Genomic DNA, 6,638 nt, shown 5'->3' on the forward strand with positions numbered 1-6,638 from the left:
TCCATTGTATGTCTTGAGACTGATGTGCTAGAAATAAAAGCAAAAAACTCTTCACTAGTCTAGTTTGTTCAGTGTTTGTCCATATTTAAACGTAACTGCCTCAGCGAGTTCCTTTTTTAAAACGTGAGTTCCTAACACAATTAGACCTATATCTACCCTTTGACCCCATAAGCTGCCTTTTCTTATAATACTGATTTATATTGATATTTTTACACATTGCTCTACTTGCTATTCAGAGAGAGTGTAAATACTTCTTGTGTCCAAATGGATCAGAGCTAATGAATTCCAGGTTCTTAAATATATTTACCTATCTCTTGTCTATCTCAGTGGGAGATTGAATATTTAGATGTCTAAATATTTCTGTGGATCCGAGTTCAGTGCCTTGCTGGAAAAGCTGAATTTCAGACTTCATTTTCTCCTTTAGTCATGGTAAAATAACTCTTCCAGGCTAAATCTTGCTTCAAGTTAATTAAATAGATGTTAATATTCCTGGTGACTTCAGAGGAAGAGAGATTCAGCTCAATATGTAATAAAAATGTAAGAGTGATATTTTTTCTAATATTAATTTAGCTCAGCTTCATGAAATGTCTAATACTTGGTGGTATTTTTACTTCAAAAGTAAGTCTGTTTAAAGGTACTCACCATGAATTCACCAATTTAAGTAGGTGTGTCATTTACTTCAACACTTTTGAGAAGCTTGAGTATTTATTTACGTAATAAATGCATATTAAATGTCTCTATTCCTTCACACTGACATTTCTTTGCCTCAAGATCTGATTTTAAAAAGTACTTATCTGTCATAAGCTAACTTGAACAGAATGTAAAAATTATGCACAGTTAATAAAGAAACAAAATACATAATCTGTCAGAGCAGATCCACTGATCCACGCCTTGTAAATCTGAACAGGGATATATCTGTGGGCTCTTCTGACAGGGATATGTCTGTGTGCTCTCACTGCTCTCAGAATAGCATTTTACTCACCAACTACAAATTTTTTGTATGTATGTCATGTAAAGTGGGAAACACCTAATGAAATACTGTATTTTTTACATACATTTATTTAAGAAATTGCTGAGAAGTTTGGTTAATTAATAAAAAACCACAAATGCAAATTATTGTGTTAAGGCAAGCCCCTCATCTTTTCTATGTGGGCTACATTCAGGAGGCAGGAGGAGACTTCAGGCAGGAAAGTCACCACTTCTTTCTAAGACTGTTTTTTTCATATGTGCAGACCCTTGGTGTTACCATTCTGGAGCAACTGCCTGGGCCAAGGGTACCAGGCCGGCTTCATCTGTTGTCTGTAAATAGAGGCACCTAGCATGGGGACACATATGATGGAAAAGATACTGCTACAGCAAGACAAAAGTTTTGCCTTTTTGTTGAAGTTTATAAATTCTGTGAGCTCATTTCTACCCTCAGGGATATGCTGCTAGATGGCAACTTTCCAAATGTCATACGTGTATGACTGACTGCAGTGACCTCTCTGACACTGGACCTTGGGTTCTCTGAGATCCCTCTGGGTCTCAGGGAAGGCACCAGAGATGCTCCATCATTTGAACTGGAGTTGTCCATCATTCTTGCAGGTATGTTTTCAACAACTTTCTTGATCTTTGTGGCTCTTGGAACTCCCTTTCCTCTGTAACAGAAAGGCAAATATGCAATTCTAACACAGAAATCCAGCACATCACGGGGAGTAAAGTTGGTGAAGCAGTTGTTAATTACCCAAGCCTTCCCTTTTATAGTTTAGAGTGACACACTAGTCCACTGGAGTGGAGAGAAGAGAACCAAATCTTTTCAGAAGGCCATTTAATTCTCACTTTTATCAAGGGCTTAATGTTTTTTGGGCCTTCACAATGCTAAAGCAAAACTGGTGAGCAATTAGGAAGGAAAGCAGGATGATTATGCAAACATGGTCACAGAGAATGAGACTCATGCCGCATTTAATTGTAGGTGTGGGATTCATCCCACAAATTAGTATTTTTGCATTGAAGTAAATTGGTATAGCCACCTACATGAAGGTAGTAGGAAGCTCCCATTAGGCAACAGCATGGAGCCTCAGCTCTCCAACATATTTCTGCACATACACACTACAGTTGTCTAAGTCAGACCCTTCCTGATTCACTTAAAAGTCAGTGGTGAGAAATAGATACTTTTAGGGCATGATTCATTCCCTCCTAAAGTACCTAAAATAGATTAACAACTCTTGCTTTATGAGTCTAGCTGAAGTACTCGGATAGGAAATGGGTATGGACAGATGAATGCCAAGGAATGGTTGTGTAGTCATTACGTGCGTCTGTTCTAACTAGAACATTTATCAGTGATCAGCCCACCAATAGTTCGTTCTAGATTTCTACTCACACCCTCTCTGTCTCAATGCCCTCTCTGTCTCAAGCCACTGTTTTTTGACTTAATGCTCCCATATGCACATGCCAATCTCTTGTGCGCACTTTATAAAGCAATCAGGTTTTCAATAGAAACACTAGCACTTATGTTACAAAAATTATACTGGGCAGAAGAGTATGAAATGTTCTTTAGGATATATTTCTGTCTTGGCAAAGAGAGGGAATGAATGATCTAATGGGTCTTTCCATCTGTAAGTCAACATTCAGCTTCCAAATTATGACAGTCTTTTTCTTCATAGACATTAAATGTATTTGTTTTTGAAGAGGTCTCTTATTAGTACCTTCTTTTTTACGTGATGATGTAAATTTATTTATACCCCTGAAGTGACATTTTTATAATTCCCAGCAGACACATCAGATAACTCAGGAACCTCTTGCATGGCTAAATGCTCTTTGCCACAGTGTGCATACTCAGTTAGATGACTCCCAATTGAAAACCCACTGAGACTTGAAGAAGAACAAAGGATAGCAATATTTTTAGCAGATTCATGTTTTGCCCAGCTTGGTAAGTTGAAGAGGTCACTAAACTCTGTCAGCTCTGGGAAAATAATTTATTATTGTAAAGGAACTCAGGACAGCATGAGCTGGACATAATCCTGTATCCAAACTGGTTGGTTGACAATGACAGAATCAAACTCTTAGCAACACCTGTTTTGGAAAGGGCACTAGAAAGCAAAATTTATAAAATATATCAAAATTGGTTACTTCTGAATCACATGGGTTCTAGCATCTATTCAGGCAGCTAAACTGTGTTTGAGAATATTGATTGAGAAAGACTGTGGGGTCTCTCTTATTTTGCTCAATGTATGGGGTGTGTTTGGTGATAACACACCCCATACATTGAGCAAAACACACCCCATACTATCTTCTGGTGCCCAAGATAGTTGAATAGTTTGCCGTTGCTGGTTCTACTTGGGATAATTTCAGAAGTGTCTGAAGAAAGCTGAATCTCTGCTGTATTTGTAAACCCTGTAATAAATCACCTTTAACTTTGTCTCACATAGAAATTTTCTTGATGGTTATACTGAATAGGATCTCCCTATTTCCCTGATATAGACAAAAATATTGGTGAATGTGTTCTAACACAAACCTGCTAATTAAAATGAAATAGTGGCAACATTGTGCTGCTATCCACCTGCTTGTTTAAGTAGTTCACCTGTAACTGTCTGTGTAGGCTGAAACTGAGCTGTACTGGATGATATTTTTAATCCACAGCCCTTAAGATAGCAGAAGCTTTAGCTAGAATTGTACTGAAGGTCCGATGGGGTCTACATTTTTACTGAAAGGCTGTGATGGGTCTGTTTTGGCCCTCTTTTTTCTCTTAGATAAGGCCTTCAAATGTAATGGAAAATGAAATTTAAAAGTACTTTTTCCTGCTTTCCTAGTAGGAAGGATTAAAAATGTTTCCATTTGGTCAGTTTAAGCCTAAATGCTTGTTCTCCAGGATTCAGCCACCATAGGTGGACAATCTAAAACGGCTGATTCAACCTTGTCTTTCTCTAGAAGAGCTAAAGGCCAAATGCTGGATCAACCCTGATGGGGGGCTGAATACCAGAGAGATTAGTGTTTGTGTTTCTCCTAGAGATGAATGTAAAAACTCTGAGATTTTTAGTGGCTGTCACTGATCTGTTGACACTTACCTGGAATTAAAGCTGTCCCTGGAGTATCACACAGAAAAAACCCCAACTTTTTACAATCTTTCTGTGCTCTGCTACTTGTAGCTGCCTTGGTATGTTACAATCTGCCTCTCTGGCTGCTGAACTTTTAGTTATGACTTCAGATCATTTTGGTCAGGAGGTTCTAGAAGCACAAACTCATTAAATAGTGTTATAATTGCACACACAGAATGAAGGAAAACAAATACAACCTTAATTTTCTGAGTCCATTAGCCAACTCCCTTGATTCATTTATCTGGAGGATTGAGAACACCAGTTAATTTCATTTCCACAGTTACATTTTCCAAAATCTTAGAAAGACTAATCAAAAGCTTGTAGCTAATATTTGCAGCTTGTTTGGTTTTCTCCAGTTGTTTGAACTGCTTCCAATGTGTCTTGCCAGTGACATTTCTCCACTGAGCAGAATAAATACCAAAATTATAGGGAAATAGTTTTACTGAAGAAAGCAGCAAATGTGTTGGCCTGTAAATACAAAGTTTCTCAAAGTCACTGACGTCTTTCTGTAACTTCCATGGCAAGGAAATGACAGAGCCAGAATAATTAGTTTATAGAATAGATGCAATATATGTAATTCCAGTACTCTTCCACAATTTGAAAGATAGATTTACTTACATTTTTAATCAATTTTTTGCTATGAAATATTGGGTGGAAGAGAAAATCAAATCCTCTTGGATCGTCTTCTTAAGATATTGTTATTATTGGAAATTTTATTTGTGAGACCGCACAGCATGACCCTGAGTTTAGGCTCTGCTACTTGCCCTAAGGTGTGTCTTGCCCTCTTTTATTTGTGATAAAAGAGGATCTTTTCCCCTGAAGTATTTGGAATCTAAACGAGGTAGAATGATCATTCTTCTTATATGAATTAAATACTGAGACACAGAGCAATTCAGAACATATCTTCAATTCAGCCAGCTGCCTTCAAAAGAGTAGGCAGTGAAGCAATATCACTGCAGCAATCTGCATGTGTGCTAATTACTCTGGATGGATGCTGCAATTTCATATTTATATTGCATCTGAGGTGCTAGCTAGTGTATTAGCCACTTTGGAGCATTATGCATTGCAAACAGATCCAAGGTGAGTTAGGATCATGCAGTCAATGTTGGAATTGTGGTTAACCTCACTGCCATTTTTTAATTTCCTTCTCCATGTTGCATGAAAAATATTACAGACTCATACACCAGTTTAGGGGAAGGGATCTTTGGAGGCCACATGGTCCAATTTCTTGCTTGGAACAGGGCTGACATCAGTTTTTTCTGGTTCCTTGAGGCTTTGTTTAATAACTGATCTTGTGAAGATTTTAAAATCTATATATAGTCAGAATTTCCCTTGCTATGACTTGTGTCCATTGCTTCTTGTCCTTTTGTTGGGCATCTCTGATCAGGGTGTGACACCATCCTCTCCACCCACTAGGTAGTAGTAGACAGTAACTGAGATCCTTCTTCCTTCTGTCTTCCACGGGCTGAACAAACCCAGCTCCCCTCTCCGCGCTCTCCAACCACTAACAACATTGGAATGCTTGGGCTTGCTCCAGTATGTTCTTGTACTGGGGAGACAAGTCTGAGAGACCATGAATCTGTTGAAACTCATGTGGGTTTGGAAGTGTTAAATAGCATTAATCTCTTCTGGAAGCAAGCTCCATTATTAAGATCCTGGGCTTGTGGAATTTTTGCCTCCATTCCAGAACACAAGCTACCAATTCCTTGACTCTGAGCTGGAGTCTTCCCTGTGCATACCTGAGGTTACCTCACCTCGTCCTGTAAAAGGCTTTGAAGATCAGGTCTAACATCTTTGTAATGACTTACATAAAAGTGAGAGAGAATATGTGAATATCTGAGTTGGGAAGAGCTTGGTGAGAGAGGTGGTGGCTTTCAAGGCAGTTTTAGTGCTACTGAAAAAAAATCCAGCTGCAGTTTTGCACTCAGAGCTACAGCTGCAAGAAGAGTCAATAGATACAGATGTGGATAAGGAGTTCCAAGAGGGAGATAAGGATTGCTTCAGGAGGAAATTTTATTCTGTTTTGGGGAATTTGGAACATGTATCAGTTGGGAGGAGGTGACTGTGCTGCAGACCTGTGGTAACCAGCAGTGGTGAGAAGTGAGACAGGCACAAGGAGGTTTTTGGGTTTAATCTGTTAATCACATGGCTGTCACTGTGGGTGTGCTGTCACACTTACCCTAAGCATGTGCTTTGAGAGGAATCAGGGATTCTGGGTGACTCTCTTTTGTCAATGCTCATGTGCACAGGAACATTCGCAGTGACACGACCTGCTGAGCTCTGCAGGCTGCTGTTTATTTTGGTCAGGATTTTTTCCAGTGAGGTGCTGATTTTGCATGACCTGTACACTTTGGGATTAAAATTACTTGGTTGCACATGTTGGTTCACTGGATGGAAAGGTCAGTATTAGTAACACATTTTTAGTTTGTTTTCACTGTTCACATCACACTGGTCAGATTTCAAAGTCATGCTGGCTCTGGACGCTGGTGAGAAAAATGTGTATTGTTGGGGGCGTTTTGTGGCCTCCTTGAATTTTTACATTTGCAGAATTTGTGCTTTCCATTT

The sequence above is a fragment of the Zonotrichia leucophrys genome, chromosome 3 (assembly GCF_028769735.1).
Source record: "Zonotrichia leucophrys gambelii isolate GWCS_2022_RI chromosome 3, RI_Zleu_2.0, whole genome shotgun sequence".
Taxonomy (NCBI): Eukaryota; Metazoa; Chordata; class Aves; order Passeriformes; family Passerellidae; genus Zonotrichia; species Zonotrichia leucophrys.